Source organism: Varroa destructor, unplaced genomic scaffold (assembly GCF_002443255.2).
Source record: "Varroa destructor unplaced genomic scaffold, Vdes_3.0 BEIS01000003.1, whole genome shotgun sequence".
Taxonomy (NCBI): Eukaryota; Metazoa; Arthropoda; class Arachnida; order Mesostigmata; family Varroidae; genus Varroa; species Varroa destructor.
In genome coordinates, this window is record NW_019211456.1 from 41,693,194 (window position 1) to 41,711,749 (window position 18,556).

The 18,556-nt window shown below is 41.6% G+C and overlaps 1 long non-coding RNA gene across 3 annotated transcripts; it reads left to right on the forward strand.

The window, feature by feature from the left end:
- The first annotated feature begins 6,263 nt into the window (after positions 1–6,263).
- Positions 6,264–12,266, forward strand: LOC147756963 (uncharacterized). 3 transcript variants are annotated; one of them, XR_015323856.1, is made up of 3 exons: positions 6,454–6,769; positions 7,465–8,045; positions 9,351–12,266. It is a non-coding gene; the product is annotated as an uncharacterized LOC147756963 (long non-coding RNA). The 3 variants fall into 3 exon arrangements; XR_015323855.1 differs by having other exon boundaries at positions 6,456–6,769; positions 7,476–8,045; XR_015323854.1 differs by having other exon boundaries at positions 6,264–8,045.
- The last annotated feature ends 6,290 nt before the right edge of the window (positions 12,267–18,556 follow it).

An 18,556-nucleotide genomic window follows, 5' to 3' on the forward strand; every position in this document is an offset into this window, starting at 1 on the left:
TAGATAAGTGAGGTTATCTGCTCATCACGTGGCAATGTAATAATCTCTTGAGGCGGCGGCGGCGGCGGCAGCAGCAGTACTTACTCTCTGTGTTTTAGAAATATGCAGCGATCTTGAAGTACTGTTCAAATCTAAAAGTTTAGGTTCATTCAACCATGCTTATCGTACAGCTTTATTTCCTATAGGTTATGGCATTAAATTAGCCGTCTCAATGTTATTAGTTGTTCAAGCGAAACATGCGTCTTTCAGTTGGAACTAACTACAGAAATGTTCACGAGTCTTCACACAGTCAAACGTTGCGTAACGCTGATGCTTTCGTGCGTTCTTCGGAGTTCCGATTTGGAACTTTGTACAAATCCGACAAAGTGCCACCCGTTTTTACAGGGAAGCGTGCAAGATGCCGTGTATGAAGATCGACTCATGCTGGAGTAGGGCTAAACTAGTTAGTATTCACAGAACCAAGTCAAACAGTTACAAAAACAGATATAAGATGGCGGACCCCTGTTTTCGTTCACGCTTCGCTGAGCCACCGCCAAAGCACTTGTTCTAAAACGATCAGAAAATGACATTTTGGTTAAAACGTCTTTAGCAGCACGCATGACATGCGGACGCGCCTATCTGCTGACGTAAATATACCTGTTTCTCAGCGCTGTTGCAGCTAGTACCATTGTCTATAGCTCAATGGATACGTGCGTGAAACAAGCTTAAACCATTCCGCGCGCGAAATCATCCATCGTTCCCCATTTTGTGGAAACAAGCCTTACTACAAAACCAGCAGGCACGTAGCTAACCGCAAGCGACAGGAGCAACGAAATAGTTAGCGCACGAGGCCCCTGAATAAATAATGCATAGGGTTCTGCAACAATCTTCTCTTAAAGGCTCCTATGCTGACCGCACTTCACCTAGCACCCGATTTATGTATCTGATCAATTATGCCGACTTATTACATTTATGATACTGTATCAGTTTTTACATTGTACGTACTTTTTACGTTGGAACGATGCGTAAGCTCAATTCAATCTGTTTCTCGAAGATGACTATTGATAATTATGTGATTATTATATATTTTTTTTTCATTTTACTCTTTGCACACCTATAAATATCCGATAAATGGATACGACTTTTACAATTTGTAAGCCTTCATAGTTTCAAGGATTCGGTATATTGGTTAGGATACTGAGCAGTTCCCTAGTAAGGAACCTTAAGTAAGGAACCGATAACAATTTGGCCGAGTAACTTTGAGGCCATATGATAAGCTTTGACATGTGCATTAGTGGTGTTTGAAATTATTATACCTATTGAATGGTAATTTTTTAAAGAGCCATATTATTCTTAATCCACGAATCCTATGTTGGTCACGTTCGTGTCAAAAGTACATCTTGTTTCTGTGATTAGCGTCGTATGCTAAAGGGGTTAACATGCTTTTGGTTAGGTATTGACCACACGTCAATGTGCGCTAATCCATGTGGCGATTGCTGAACCCGTGAGGTATCGGAACGTCCGAGGCTTTCCCTAGCATGGAGATGGTTCCAAATGCTTTCGATTAATATGAATTTTCATTCGCAATCTAAGCGAGCTGCCTTAGTAATAAGTTGCCTGTGTCGTGACTGAAAGTCCTTTTTTTTCCAACAAAACGAACCCGTTTCAAAGTGTGCCTTTAGCAGCTGTTCAAGTCGCTCACACACTGACGCCACTCCATTTCTTCCAGAGACAATAATAACAAAAAAATTCCCACCTTTATACTTCAATCAGAGTTCTGCAACTACAGCTTGGAAACGAATTCAAAACTAATGGATGGCTTTTTGTAGGCTTCATGAATATAACGTCTTTCCGTTGACTAGAATCTGTCGTCCTACGGGCGAACTAAATCATACTAAAGCTTCGATACGGAGTTATTTGTTAATCTGATATGCTGTAGAGTACATGCTTTCCATATAGATTGATTCTTCGTGATTTTCTTATTGCTCTAGAATCTTCAATAACATTACCATGCAAAATTATCCACTTTATCCAATATTACTTCAGCGTATCCGAAACATATGAACTAACAATGCCGAACAAGTGATAGGCATAACTGGGAAGCTTTTAAAAAAGGAAGGCACCCCATCAAGCTTGAGACGTTTTCTATATGTCTGATTCGTTTCCACATGCACATATGGCATCAAATCGTAATCAAACGTTTATAGAATCGCGATCTGTATTGATCCGCACGTAAAATGACAGTGAAAACAAGAGCAGCAACAAAGGCAATAGACACAGTCGACTTTATTTTCGCAGCTGATTCTCCTGTTCCGTCTGCCAAAAACAGAAGCCACTCCACCAGAGCGGTAGAACAGCGGCATTGTCATCGTGAACAGCAGCAGGATCTCCGTAACGATCTACCACGTTTTGCCTATTCGCGTTGAGCGTGAGAGATCAAGCAAAAGAAGCGCAACAGACGCTGAATAGCGAAAGATGCATGTACGTTTGATAGCCACCAAGATATCGAGCGCCAAAGCGCCAAGAACGAAGCGAGAGAAACTTTTAAATTGATGTTAGAGAGAAAGAGTTTAGCCTGATAACTTGTTTCGATTGTCGGTGTTAGCTGCAGCATTAATATTACGAGAGGGTGCTTTTCCTGGTCAGTACACACTCGCGCTTGGACCGTCGTGTCCGTTTATGTGGTCCTGACGTCGTCACGCTACCGCACAGGCAAACTCTATAAGATCAGCTCCGGTAGGTTTCTTGGTCATCGCCGCGCTCATGGGAATGCATCAGTTGGACTTCGTTGACTGGTACTCGTCTGATTCTCGCAAAGAAGGGCTTATTGCTTGCATGCCTCCGCCAGCCAAGCGAAAACGCTTCGAACTAGAATGTATCTGAGGATCAGGCGTCTGAACGAAAGATGCAAATTCGGTAGTGCTGACACTGTCGCAGTAACTGGCGCCATCGTGCAGCAATGACGGCCTTCTGGAAAATAAAACATAGACTCATTATCCTTTTTCTATCTATCTTGTCGTTTGTTGGTCGTCTCGAAGTGCTTGTCCATAACTTGTTTACGATATGCGCGCACGCCTGTCTCTTGTTTCTCGCTCTTGTCTTAGTTGCTTGCCGGTTTGTAAATCTTGCTGTCGTCCATTTAGACTCACTTACACGAAGCTCGTAAGCCCGACATAGCGTTGTTAACTAATTTGAAAATAAATAGCCAGTAATCAATAGACAGGACAGAGTGGGAAGACATTAAGCCAAAGAGGAAATCACACGAGTAACCGGATAAAGCCAGAATGGATGAAACCATAGTGGAAGTGGAACAGTCACACGAAATAATAGAACTAATTAGTGCCATCCGTCGTAATTGTAGCTCGAACGAAAACTACGTATTTATAGAACACCCTGAATAAAGTAGTATAAGAAAATAAGTCTGATGATCGCAGAGATAACAACGAGGCTGAAAATTACAGCTGAAAAGGATGATCACACGATAGTGATTTTGGTACTGTGTAATTTTGTATTCATATTTGAAGAAGCGATTGCTGGCGTTGATGGCAACGAACAGTGGCGATGAGAGGTACGCGAAATTGTCAACCGAAAAGCACGGTGTTACAAACAATTAGCCAAAAAGTGGTAATCAAGTTTGTAAATACGATTAGCCTATTGGAATTTAACTTGCTGTTTGAAACAAACCGTGGCCACGGCAAGTTACGGCACTTACCGCTGGTTTGCGCAGGCCGATATGAGGCAAGAGCGCTATCACTGAATGCAATTGTAAGCCCCTTCTGTACTGACCGCGAAACTTGGCTGTTTCCGTAGTATGATACGGTAACTTGTTTTGAGCTAAATTTGCAGTTATCAATAAAACAAAATTTAAAGTAAATAAGAGAAAAATGCTCTCTTGTATAACTACATAATGATTCATTATATGTATGTATATATATATATATATATATAGACTATAGGGTGCGAACACGGTTCTAATCTGTTGTCAGCAACATTTGGCATATAGTATAGTTTGTGATATTTCTTCTATATAGCATTCTGTTAAGAGAAGGTAAGCTTTGATGTTTCCTTATTTAAATGGTACCATGACACTTGCCCTGGCTGTTCGGCTCTGAACTATCACTTGTTCTGTAAGAGCTTAAACTATTCTTCAAGGTACACATCAGGTTACACGTTGGAACATCTCGTGCCGTAACATGGTTTTCGAAACGTCTTTGTTTTCGAAATTACGCTTCGTCTTGCAGCGACGGCCTTCTGTTTCGTCTCTATGAATTTCAAACAAACGATTCTGTTTGAAAATATTCGACTACCTAAAGAATATTGAGCGCTCTTCTAGCTTGCCAACTGGTTTTGAGGCAACAGATTTCAGACTATTATGAGCAGCATTGGTGTCACTCGAAAGGTGACATTTTGGCAGCAGTAGATGCGCTGAAGTTATTTGAATGCTTTCGTTTAGACTTGAAATAGAGCGCGTCAAGATCGCTTTGCTTTACATTTTCATTATGATAAAGACTGAAGTGTTGAGGGCTTAAGCCCATAAAAAATACGTTATTTACGATCAGGACGCATTGGAAGGAACGGCCCAAAGATGGTCTTGTTCTGGATGCCCGTCGTAATGGTCGGCCAATTACGAAGGGACTGATGACATTATTGCGGAAATTCAGCAAGATCGACATATGAGTAGCTATCACATCGTTAGGAAACTAATTACCCGTTTCGAATTTCAAACCACTTTAAGAAAGATGGTTACGAAAAAAAAAAAAAAAAAAAAAAAGTTATAATTTCGGTGCCCTACGAACTTACTCGATCATGTCGTTTTTATGTGCCAAACCCCCAAAAAAAAACGCAAGGAAATCGAACCCTTTCTAAAGTGGATGATGAAAACTAGATTACGTGTAACAGTAATGCGTAAATTGTGGTGCGTAAAAATGTGGGAAAAAAATATGCCTTCTAACTTGTGGTAAAGCTCCGACTGAGGTCGAAAAACCAGATCCCAATACGTTTGGTCGCAATGGACTCATGCATTGTACGTTGCTGTGGCCTGGGAAAATAACTGATTTAGATTTCTGCTGTCAGTAACTAATAAGATTGTCACAGGCGATTTAAAAAATCGACCGGAACTAGCGAATAGACAAGACCCCATCTTCCACCATGATAATGCCACACCCCATCCATTCTCTCAACTTTTGTTATCTCTCAACAAAAGTTGAGAGAACTTAAATGGGAAATATTAATACGTTCGCCGGTATTACTTGTGTTGGTCTCTGCAGAGCTCTTTTAATGATGTTCATTAGTTTCATTAAGGTGGTGAAGAACTCTTTTAACACAATTTTTCGCCCAGAAGTTACATAAGTTCTACAATGATGAAATTATGGTATTATCTGAAGGTCATCAATTATTAGCACATATTTATTCTATTAATGTACTTTCAAACCATAAAAGATATTTATTTCAATTTCAACTTTAAAACGGCTAACACTTTTCCCACTACCAATATATAACTGAAAGGAGGAAAGGTTCCCGTATGATGCCGGCCGAAATCGTCTGCTATCGTTCGTGTCTGAAGCGGTCTCTCTCTCTCTCTCTCTCTCTCCCTCTCTCTCTTTCACTGCACTCGCCCTTCAGGTCATTAGCAAAACATTTCAAGTACTTCTATTTCGAAAGCGATTTTTATCTGGGCACGATAACTCCGAATGCTCTCTTTTTTTTTTGGCTATATCGTTTGATGTTATTGCATCCTATTGTTATTTAGAGAGTTTTCGTTATAATTCTTATTACGATAAAGAAAAATGTTTAACCTAGTAAACAATCGGGGCCAGATATTTAGCCAAGTAACATTTCTTCACAACTGAACCCATATGTGCGATCGTTAGTTAAAAGTGAAAAGATTACTCAAGGCGATGCATTTCCTAAGTGCAGCACTCCCGTTATGTATTTTTGCCAATACCTTGAGCTTATCATCTCACATGTTCGATACAACTTGGCTTTGAGTACAATTTTGTTCCTAGCTCATGCTGTGGGCCGCAAGCAATCATTCGTCGACACCGTTTGCACAGGTGGGAGTCCAATAATGGTAATATATTTCGACTTCGGCAGTAGATCGGTTCCTCATTTTTTATCCTGGGTGAATCAGGTGAATGCGACACTTCTATACAAACCCGGTCGGCCTTGAACTGACTCGAACAAAAGTAGATCCTTCTCAGCCAAAGTGCATCATCTAACCTTTTTTTTTGTCACTGCTTTTATCGTGAGTCTATCAATATAACGAATACAAAAAAGCATGTTTTTAAATACAGATGCAGGTTTTGTTTGTTTTATATATATATATATATATATATAGATATAGACAAGCCAGCTGGACACGCACGTTTTTCACGAGATAGGACTTTCCGTTCGATCTCATCACAGTCATACGCATATATACCTCTTAACGTAAACGATGCCAATTCTGCTAGTTCTTGGATCGTGCTAACTCGATATTTTGCTATAGTTTGCCGTGTAGTTATTAGAAAATACGTTCCAATCGTAACAAAGCTCATTGGGGAGCGCGTTGACAACGGCAATAACAACGACGACGACGACAACAGCGACATCGTCATCGGCCATTGGCGCCTTAGTCACTTGTTTCACGTCGCTGTCCGAGAACCTACTGGCCGTCGACAACGTTAACTGTTCAGACATTTTGAAGGTGCGCTGCACGGCCTCAAGTAGCCGAAACGTGCGACAACAGTATCAACGGCCATAACAAAGATGCTGTGAGTGCCACTCAACGTCGGCCACGCTACGATCTCAAGTAAGGACTATCAACTAATCCGACATTCTAACCCTTTTCTTTTCCCTAGCCCATTCTATTTGCTCCTGGGGCCTCATGCACCTATTCAACCACTAAGCATATCAATCATTGGTGACAATCATCAACTTCTTCATAATAAAGATCCTAGTCCCCAACTGCTCCTCAGATGTAAAACCCGGTCTAGACAAAAACAACGAGCAGTTTGCTCGTGGAGTGCCCTAGCTGACGTCGGCGATTCAAACACGCTAGAAACGCTGACGGCCATGTCGAGAGATATGGTTCTGCCGCCAGCTAAACGCGACTTGTTACTGCTTCGTTAACAGTTCGATCGTTTTTCTAGTCGTGCATTGATTGGCGTGGAATGCCTGCTCACCAATAGGGATCAAAGCCGTCCACATGTATCTATGGTACACGTTGCAGAGCCGCGTAATTTATCGATGGAACGACTATATCAAGGCCTCTTTCGTGTGATAAATCATGCGGACGAGCGGACATAGTGATTCTAGCTATACTGAGTGTGTTGGTACTACTTATTCATTGGGATCGGCTTCTTCGTAACTCCTAAGTATAGCTAATATCTTACGGTGTATGTGTGCAGAATATATTACGTTATAATCACCTAGTTTCATTATATGGTCACAAGCTCAATGCAGTTTCGATTGATTACGAATAGCTTCATATTGATCATGTCTAAGCATGTTTATAGGCAAATGTCACGATACGTGGGTAGTAATGATGGGACTCGAACTCAGTGCCGATTTGTGGCCCAATTATGTACTATATAGCGAACTATAAATAGATAATGTGCGGAGCTCACCCTCGCCTATCGCCGCAGAATAAAAGGCTAGCTGTCCCGATAGACGCTGGAGCTACAAGGATATGACTGCGTCGTTCGCGTCCGGCGAGGGATGGCAAGGCAAAAAGTTGACGCTCAATCGCGGCACTTCACAGTGAAGAGGTAAACTGACGCCGGGTCAGTTAGAGTGCACCAATTGCTAGCTCCCGCGCTGGGCTTTGGTGATAGTATGCAACAGAAAAGCGATGAAATCGTCTTTCCAGTGACGGACGGAAATATTCCCGATTTGCATTTTGCTGAGTCAAACTACTGCTATCCTTCTTCTGCCGACACGGGACAGTACGGGTCATGCGACAGGTATATCTTTTTACGCGGATAGTTCGTCGATGACAGGGTGAGCTACCTTCAGTGTTGGCACGTAAAGCAGTACCTGACTTCATCCAACGCGAGGACTTCGATAGTTCACTTTCGGGCAAACAGGTACGTATTACATAACTGAAGATCTAAACGGTCACAGAGCAAGGTGTTTGCGAGGTACCCATCTTCCTTCTTAACCATGACACTGTCCTGGCAATGAATTTTATTTTTTAGATCACTATAAGGGCCGCCCTATGCCCAACTTCGCGCAGAAGCATACGTCCAGCTCTAGATAGCGAATGATGATTCTTTGAAAAAAAACACCCTCTTCACATTGGTCATTGTTACAAGATTGTTTTTGATTCGTTCAGAAGTGTCTATCCTTTGCTAAGTCCACTTTGATTTACTGGCGTTTGGTTACACCTGATATGTTATACAGGGAGGGAGAGTATCTCAAAAAAGATTGTTACTGCCAGCTAATGCCATTGGCTGCAAGGTGACGAACATCCACTTCTTCATTTTTGACTCACAACCTCGCATGGATCCATAGTTTTTAGTGATCCAAAATATGCACACATGCCGTAGCGTCTCGCCAATACCAGGTAAACAGGTATTTGTATATTAAATTGAGCAATGGCAACCCTGTAAAGCAGCTGTCGTGAGATTCGGTTATTGTAACTGGTATGTAGCAGTCATTACGATTTTCATTAACTTTTTTTGTGAATGAATATTTTTTAAATTGGCAACCTTCGGCACAATTAGTGCTTCCTGTGGAGCTGTAGAATAAATCATCTATGAAAAGAACAAATGATTGATAGCCTGTTAACTATATAATCACCAGGGCTCCAAAAACGCCAGCTAACATTCGGCAAAACGCGCTCCATCACAATTCACGTTTTTCTGTATATATATATATATATATATATATATATACATACATAAAGGGAGAGAGAGAGAGATAGCGTCATGTGTTTATCGCTATTCAAATGAGTTGGTATTTTTTTGTTTTGAATAAAATTGATGCGCTCAAGTAACCCTAACGATCGAAAAAAAGAAAAAAAAAAAATTAATGGGATCATAGAGGGGTTTGATCCTAGAAACAGCTGTCTATATTGAGTCAGTACCTGAGTAAAATAGATCCGGTAGTAGTAATGGTTTAGGAGTTGTTATAATTGAATGACACATTATCAAGTCGTTTGCTGAATTAATAATATAATAAATTGACTTGTTTGACCTTCCGGAAGCAACTACTGGTTAAGCAGACACTTGGTCGATCGTTCATTGATTTATTATATCGATTGTAATGTTTAGATCACCATCAAGTGCCTCATCGACGAGAAGTTGTCATCGATAGTACAAGCAATTATTTAATAAGGTATGACAACTTATCTAACGGATCTAATTTTCTAGGGTTTCAATTCGTTGCAGGGCAATTAACATGGGCGCGTGGAAAACTCGAGAGGAGGTCACTGTTCCAATGACGATCCTTCACTCTGCTCTGAGAGTAGCCGTAATAGTAGTGATAGCGACGTGTAGCTAAAAAGTTTATACCCTTCATTTTCGAAAGCTTCGGGCTTGAAAAATATTTCAACACGAACTTTCATTCAGCCTTCAAGCGTACATAGCTGTGCTTCGACTGCCTTGACCGAAGACTAAACACACGCCGGGTAGCGCCACTTCACCCTTAGACCCACATGCCTCTAAGTGTAATTTCGAGTGCTGTAAATTGCTGTTCTTAGAGCGTAGAGCGAAGGCATCCTGGAACGTTCTAATCATCTATCTCGCTCAATTTCTATCTCATAGTGCGCGTTCTCTACAGACGGCCTGCGACGGAAAATTTGTATTTGGTCTCTCTCGCGTTCTTTGAAACGACGCTTCTCTACCCCTGCTGCTGGTAACATACCCAATGCTATAATTGTTGATACTCTAACTCAGCTGGTGTTGCTGTTTTGTTGTCATGATTATTATACTGTAGTAGTTGGTGTTGCTATTTCGAAACTACCATTTGCAAGAGGCGCTGCCCTACAATTAAACTTTTCCTAATTCCCCACTTTGCACTCTTGAGTCTGTTGCGTATAACCTCATCGTTCTCTTGCCCGACGGAAAGCGTGCTCAGACCAGGGGGCGCCTGCCGTGATGCTGCTGGACATCGACAATTACGCCATCATGCTTGGGGAGTTTCGCCGATACACCACTTACCGTCGTATCGTCTCGTGTTTGCCGCCGCCCCTTTTCACGATCGTGTGCTTGTCGCGTACGGGTGCGTGACAAGCACACGGCTATCAGGCCTGCAGATGCGGGCCATCCAAACGGCAAACTTCAACGAATCGATGTGCAATGGAAACTACGTATTATGTTTACTTTGAAGAATAAGAGTTTTCGAATGAACGAGTTTATGAAACGGATGAAGTCGAAAGAATGAGAAAGGACAACAATAGAGGGAAAGTATGGAAGCAGCCAAAACGCTGAATCAAACCAAAATCAAATCATAGCTCGGCAATAGAACTATACGATATGACCACACGAACCGATCGTATACGGAACACTCGTTCACGCTGTTTTCCAAACGCTGTATCGGCGACTCTCTGGAGCACGGAAAGGTATCGCGATTGCTAATCGCGATTAGCAATAGAAAAGGGGCTCAGCATTGGTAAGTATACATAGATATGGAGTTTCCGATAGAACAGAATGCACCAGGCCGAGTAACGCAATTCGAGGAACAACATATAGCAGCTAATACGAGTTGTAATATACCGCATCGACAGTTAGCACGAGTTGTCCAGTGTTTGTCAGAAATCCAAAACGAAATAGTCTTATCTGTAGCAGCGAAAGTACGGCGCGACTCTTCGAAACAGCGCCGCAAATGATCGTTGGTTGTTTTTTGTCTATCGGCATTTGTTATGACCAGCACGATTTATCTTAATGTTTTAGATAACGAAGCTCGAGTTACAGAAAAGGCTGTTACGTGCAACATGCTCAATCAATGATGATTATTAATGTGTAGATTTAGTTGTCGAAACTCGGGGCATAATGCCCTGCCGAGCTCTAGGCTCGCCGACATGTTAACAATGAATAAGCCGTTAACAAAACAAACAAGGACATAGCTGAGAATTTGAAAGCCTATCCAAATACCATTTTCTCTACGTGATCAATAAGGCAATTAAGATATTTAATATGCGTATGTACGTGTCTATTTGATGTTATCCAGATTCTAGATAATATATAATAAAATCTAATAATAGTAAATCTATAAACATTTTAGCTCCTATACAAACAACAACCCCATTGTAAAATTCACACACAGAAACACCGACACAAAATACTCTGTCCTATTCATAGACGTCTTTTGATCCGCTTCGCTTCGTGTCCTTCATGCAGCCGTCCACACTGCTCCTGCTGGGTTATCCTTGTAACTCGTGTTTTGTTTCGCCCACGTTACATCCTGTGCATCCGGCGACAACCGATCAGAACACAGGGCCCGGAGGCGGCGGAAGGGCGTACTGAAAAACTATAACAAAACAAGACAAAACGCAAAGCACAAAGAGATAGAAACAATGGCAAATGCTACGTCTTCTTGGTGAAAAGCCAATAAGGCTACAGCAGCGAAAATAGTGGCGAATTGTTGTTGTTTGCTATCCAATGACAGAATTAGTCACAGATAAGCCTAAGGAGTACTTGTGAAACACCCGGAGTTACACGACCTCACTATAATCGACATCGACATGTATAAGCTACAAAATAATTGTTTCCTATCCGCCAGAATATATCAGACCCGTTCAAGTTCTAACTATCCGCAGTAATAACTAGATTTCTGTTTTAAATTTTATCAGATTTCTATACATCGTGAAAATGCTCGTGAACAAAATAAAAAAACACATTTATTTGAAGATTTTCGATTATCGGTCAGATCACCGGAAACGACTAACTAGCGCAATGACGCAGAGGTGACTTGTCGATAAAGGCTGATGTAAGCCCATGCGTAATGATCGCAAGCGTGTTTATCTGCACCGCTTCATTAGTCCTTCTGAAGCATTGGTTGTTATTTAAAAGTCCATTCATTCCGACGCTGGTATCTAGAAACATCATATGTTCTTGCCTGCCTTAGATATTTTCTCGTGTTCTGGAAATGGTAAGCCTCACTTGGATCGCCAAGAGGGCTGCTTTACCCAAACCAGATTTTAGATAATACCACCTTTCCATGCTACCTTTTTAGGTCGAGGAGAACCAATCATTCTCTGAGTTAACGTCGAAACGTGTACCAAGCAATATTGTTGTCGGATATTAAAGACAGAAGAACTACTTAGAATAAATTCGAAATAAATTTCTAATAGATGGTTTCTCATAGTTCTGTTAGACTATCGTATTTAGCTCGTATTAATGGTCATGTATATTTATATATTTGGTATTTTCATTCCTTTATACCATCATTTATCTAGACGAATATGCTTAAGTCAATTTCGGCCGATTTTGAGGCACAATAATATTTTCTAGCCCGTGAAGCCTCCAGCCATTTAACAAAAGCTCTCTGCAAGCAATGAGGATACTTTTTCTCTGTTGATTTTAGCCGGCTAGCACGGAAAGTTTTTATATGAACGCCAATACAAAGATATGATGAGAAGTTGTACACTCAGGCATAATTGGACCGACCAGAGTTTAGCTAATGATCATGCAACTGATAAGCCTAACGAGTAGCTGTGAGGCGGTCAGGGTTACATAAGCTCACTATGATCGACCCAGACATGCATACGCTCCACAGTGTAACACGAACTTTCGAAGGCGTCTTCGATCCGGGGTTTGCACGCACATAATTTTCGACTCCTCACCTATTCACTAAACTATTCTTATCAGTATGTTATCATAAATTCCAATTTCGGCGCGGACTGGGTGAGTTCTATGGCGGATTTTTGCCAACCTACGATACCGTACATGGCTGTTACATGGTGATTCGTAGTTGAATCATTTATTTACCAATCGCGTATTGATTCTTCGTACATCCACTTCAGAATTCGTATATAGGCCTTCTGCCACAATGGTGCGTCAACGGTCATATCCGCCAACGGCATTTTCCTTCCTATATTCCCTAAAAAAACTTGATCGGCAGTGTCAATAGAAACACTATTGTTTCCGGAACTAAGATAATAAAACGATGCTTAGCTTCGAAATAAACCAACCGCGTTCGATAGTTGTAATCCAGTTAGGTGACTGTACGAAGAAGCCAGCAGCTCTGCCTTTCTCCATACGCGTTCCCAATGCCTTGTCGTGTTAACTTAGAACTGTTCCTACAGGAGCAGCACGAGAAATAGGTTCCGTAAGAGAATGAAAGTATAAAATCTTGTGTATATAAATTAGCGAAAATATCGTCAAGCTATTATTAAAGAAAAAAAAATGAAGAAAGTTACTTTTCCTTCATGGAGGCAGCGGCCAAAAACGAAGCTGCCGCGACTTTCGATTTGAAAAGGAATCGGTAGATCTGTAGAGTTATGTCGTCTAAAGTTTCTTATTTCTCCTTCCGCGGACCGCTTTGACCGCCGTCAACTTCCAAAAAATCGTGTAGGCAACTCTGCGTCCCCGCTTTCTCTATAGGTGAGGCTTGTGGCCAAATTCACTTAAAGTGGTTTGCTACTTGCACAAAACTTAGGCAGTAGACAAACAGCAAAAAAAAAGGAAAGAAAATCCATTGGGATGTCGAGCAAGCGTTCGAAGGGCGGGCGTCGAGAAAGAAGAACGATAGTAAGCTGAAAAAAAACTGAAACAGGAGCGTTTCCGTACCACCTAGCTGTACCACTGCAACGGTCGAACGCCGCTGCCGCGTCCGCTGTTCTGGAGTAATACTTGAAGTTAGTGCACCCAGCAAAGTGCCATGTAAATGCTTTCGGTCTACTCTTCTTTAGGAAAGAACATCGAAGCACGCGCCCTTTCCTAGACCTTGAAACAGGGCAGCTGACTGGCTGACTGCGACCTCACCAACACCAGCATAGCTAGCTGATGGTAAAGAATGCGCAGCCAGTGCATAGAAAGATTTAGGCCAGGGATACAAGTTTTGCTGATTCAGTAGAGTAGCTAGAAAAGTAGAGGGTCTGAGCGGGGGCATCTAGGACGGAGGAAAGGAAATAGTGGGCGGCTGTTGGCTAGGCGTCGTCTTCTCCCACCTTTTTTCTTTCTTACACGCTTATGGGTATTTGCTTACTCAACAATACAGCAGAATACACATATAGTGTACAACGTTTGCCCGTTGAAAAACGGAATGGGTGCACATTGGACAGGGGTTGCGATGGTGCTTCAACAGCATCAGCGGCAGCTCAGTAGGTGGCACTAGGCACTCACAAAACCCTACTGTACAGCCAGGGCAACGGGTAGAGCTTCACTGTACAAATAGAGGAAGCCATAAATAAATACCTGAGTAAATGCGTTCGCCAACGAAACCAGCACAACAGGGCAGGGACGCTCTGATAACAACAGCGAAGGGAACAGTAACGGCCACAATTGTAGCAAAGGAACGAAAGGCGAACGACGCAGGACCACTGTGAACCAGTATACACATCCATGTACACTGGCCGAGTGAGTAGTAGACAGATAATTAGGCATCATCTCTCCAGAAAGACTGAGGGGTTGAACAAATAGTTATAACTATGGAGCCGTACTGGGCTGTGACGAGGAAAAAATTACTTCCTCGGCGACCACGAATAAGATAAAACGTCCAATGTGACCCTCGACACACCGCTGCTATTGCATTGAATTTTTCTTGATAGGTTTGGCTGACTCTTCTACTTCAAGCGCGGAATAACGCGAATAGTTGGATTACGGGTAGCACCACAGCTTACCATCGCCGTAGTGTTACAGACTGAAGGCAAAGTTGATGGAAAAAGGCCTAAAAATGAACTCGTTGACAATGATAGTTGCAATGAAACTAAAGTTTAAGTTATAATGATTTCCCTAATGTTTTTTTTTTTTTTTTTTTTTTAATTTAAACAAGCCCTCATTCACGCACTAATATTATCACTCAACTTATATTCAGTTTAGAAAATGCATATAAAATACGAAGTAGCGCTGCTTCAAAAATTAATCTGCGTGCCAAAAAGGGTCAACGTGGCTACAAGGACTAATGTGGACAGGCCAAAGGACACGAAATATTCGAAAATATTTTCCTCTTAGCTTGGTTGCATTGAGGAATAATTTGTTAAACTTAACGGCCGGTGTTAAGGTCACGTCCTGGCTATAATTGACGACAGGAAACTAGGAGTGACGACGCCCAACTAGCAACAACTCTTGCCCGCTGATGTTACCTGACAAAAATCGATCTGTTTGTTATTATGATAATAACTGTTATTATAATAGTTATTCACATCTTTGAAAAAATATAGGTACTTGTTCATACAAAGCTAATTACTACTCACGCAGAAATTGACTCTTGTCTTAAATTTAGCAAAATACAATAGGCTGCTGGACACATCGTATTTGCAACAGTGATAGCATCAGAAGGCACAACGCGGCTGCGAGAGGTAACCTAACGATGAACAGTCTGGTAAGCGGGCCCGGTCACTGACACAAAGAGGCTGCGTAGTTCCTGACTAGTTGCGAGTGATCAGAAAACGATCATAAATATACATTGATCTGCATCTAAATTTTCCCACCCGAGCTGTCACGTGCAATAAGTGATCAGAGAACATACTTGAAACGTATGATAAATGCGAAAATACAATATCAGTAATAACACAGGGATGGGCAATGTTCACCTTGTACTAACAAGAAACCCCTTTGGACCCATGCAGTGTTCGCTCACTTGTTATTACTCGGGTCACACATTCTTTCAACGGGTGACAGAGCGTGCAAAAAAGAGCCGGCTAAGCTCGTTTGTGTTGCATCTTATGTCGCCACAATATTTACAATTGATCCTAGATATACCTTTTTTTTTTTTGGGCTACACGCGGTTTCAATGACAGGTCTCTACATCGAGTTGTTATGATTAGCGAGAAAAAGCTGTTCTATGTTAATATCGTAGGTAGTTCTGAGACATACACCTAAGCTCTAAGATGAGCCACATCTCCGCCTGAAGAAGGAGAAGACACTGAACAAGGGTTCGCATATAGCCCTGTTGAACCGAATAAAATAAACTAGCCAGCATATATAAAGCCGAATAAGCAAAGCGAAGGCACATGTGGCAAACATTTCAATGAAGCTTCCCCTTGCATTCTTCAGACTTAACGGAAATGGATTTTCCGATCACTGGCAAATTAAGTTAGCAAGCGTCTGTTAGACAGTAAAGATGATCTTGCTAGACAAGTTCCTCAACACTAGATTTAATGGAGTTTCCCGCCAGACGTTAATGACAAGAAAGAATAGATAATTTACTGAGAAATGGTAGCATGTTAAGAAGCGTGACGACGAACACAGGGTAAATTAGCGCGTGTCAATTATCAAAACTAACTGATACCAGCTCGAGCTCACGACTATTGCATATACAGTCAACGTACGTCAGTTGAGGTTACTGAATTGAATCGACGTTATGGGAACTCCTTACCGTGTATTAAACACGTTTACGTGTATATGTGCAGACGGTACTCGCGATACGTAAATGATCATTTTTTAACAGGGGCCCCTTTCACACGTATAGCTTTCGTTCTTTGGTGGCGGTGTCCATCATATTCTGTCTCTAATTTTATAGCTGCGATAATAATGTATCTTGCTGTTTCCGTTCTACGATTTTCGCACGTATCGAATCTTCTTGCTAACGTATAAAACGAACACTAATACAATTTAAACCGTAAATTCTTATACTTACCTGATATTCCATATACCGTTCCAGAAAGCTATGCAAGGCGGCTACTGCTGGATCTATGAGTTTAGCCATTGTCAGTGGTTATCTTGGAATTGGACCTCAAAAAATGCCAATTTTCCGAACTTTGCCGAGGTTTAAAATGCGGAAACAAATCAATTCAATAGCAACACTAGTAGCAACTGTTGGGTATTGTTCGGTTTTTGCGCAAGTTTAGTGCTTACAAATATTGTATCATTTTCACCTATATGTTGCTATAGGTAATGCTCTAAATACACATCCTCAACTAGAGCCTCAATTGGCAACGCTGTTGTGGCCGAAGTGTGATCTGTTTATTGTGTGTCTGTAAGTAAAGGCCAGCTTATCTGTTTGCTTGTTTTGCCAATAGAAGCTAGCTTCCGATGCTGTTGTTTTCCATCGGGTAGGCGGAGGTTCGCCGGGCTACATTTACCCAAATGCAATTCTTTGCTATATATATATATATATATAAGAAGTGATTTCTACGAATCTCATTCTCTCTATAATTAACACAACTTCTGTTTATTATGACCTGCTTGTTACTTCTAGCATTCACAATTCGATTGCTTCTCTATGTGGTGGCGGAAGCTTAGTTTAACCTTTAGTGGTCCGTATCGAAACGCGCCTGCCAACAGGCTTGAAGTACGTAATATTATGAAGAACAAGGTTAACTACTGTGGAGGCTGCCAGCAGGATGAAATAGCGGCTATAACAGATCTTATATTTAGTCGCATATATATTTTATTAATGCAATTCGCTAAAAACTTTGTTAAGCTTGAAACGGATATTTTGTTGTTTTTTTTTTTTAGATAAACTGTTGTGTACGAATAGATTTTCTTGGTTTCCTCAGACTTATCAGTTTTTGAGATTCCTAAATTGTGCTGTGAGACGAGCGGAATAGTAGAGGCTTACCAAAAAAAGAGTCGTTCATTTTTCCTTCGAGGCTACACGTTAATATACACACACGCCAATACAATTCTCGGATAAGTTCTTTCCCGTCACTGAGCTATAAAGGAACGCTTTATAACGTCTGCATTTACATCTATACAAATAAAACCAGTTCAGAATACGATAGCGATCTCGTAGCAACAAGCACGCTCTTACTCCGTGCATTTTCAAAAAAATATTTTTCGCACTTCACGTCCGGTACTCCAAAATATGACATCAAACGGTTGGTTTCCAGCTTTAAGGTTAGCGGGCAAACATGTTAATCGCTGCGCCATAACGGGAATAGGGCACATTTAGTTTCTCTTCTACCCTTTTCGGATAACAACTTGGTTTAGATCGCTGTAGAATCTCCAGGTTGCAAGCAATATGGCCGCGCATCTCAGTTTCCGTTTTACATAGTTGAACTTTTTCGTCGGCCATCGTTGGAAATATCAGCGCTTTGCAGCATCTGCAAGAGTCACGCCTGCAGGAATATGGCTTCGCCTAGTTACAGTGTTCTTGTTCTATGCTTGCTTTACGCCTGGTCGCGAATTCGCCAAAAGGAAGGCGGCTGAATCCAGTGGACGTTAATTACGTGTGACAGTAATGTGGCACTCCAATGCAAAGCAGGGGAAGGAAATGATGCTGCCATCCCGAAAAGATAGAGTACTCGCCGAAGTGTTTGTAGGCTCTCGATTAGAGGGTTAGTCTGGGACTCCTGTTTGATTATGTAGTTTTGTATGGGAAGTACATGAGACGTGAATAAAACCCTCGATGTTCTATCTGAATCTGCTAACGCGGCTGTGGACCTTGGTCCTTTCCATCTTCCCGGTGCATGCCGTGGCGATAATTTTCATCGACGCTAATGGAGCCTCGGCCTATTACACTTGACTGTACACGGACATGAGCGCCTCCA